This window comes from Aptenodytes forsteri, unplaced genomic scaffold, assembly GCF_000699145.1.
Source record: "Aptenodytes forsteri isolate BGI_AS27 unplaced genomic scaffold, ASM69914v1 Scaffold255, whole genome shotgun sequence".
Classification (NCBI taxonomy): Eukaryota; Metazoa; Chordata; class Aves; order Sphenisciformes; family Spheniscidae; genus Aptenodytes; species Aptenodytes forsteri.
In genome coordinates, this window is record NW_008794888.1 from 4,344,796 (window position 1) to 4,345,100 (window position 305).

Here is a 305-nt window from a genome sequence, read left to right on the forward strand (position 1 = left end):
TTGCTTTTTTTTTTTTTTTTTGCGTAGCCCCAAGGGGCGCACAGCCGTGGGAGGAGCGGGGAAGTTATCAGCCAGGAGATACCAGCAGCATGATTCACCGCCTGGCCCCCGCAGGCTGCCGCAGCCAGATGGGTGCCCTCCCTGCCACCGCAGTGAGGTGCCGTTTGCGGACCCCCATTGCCTGGCCTGTCCTCGCTGCCTTCCCCTCTCCCTGCTCTCCAGCCCCAGCATCCTTCCCCAGGAGCGCAGGGGGCAGTGGTGCAGCCCCCAGCCCCGACACGGCCGTGGGGGGGGGGGCACACCCC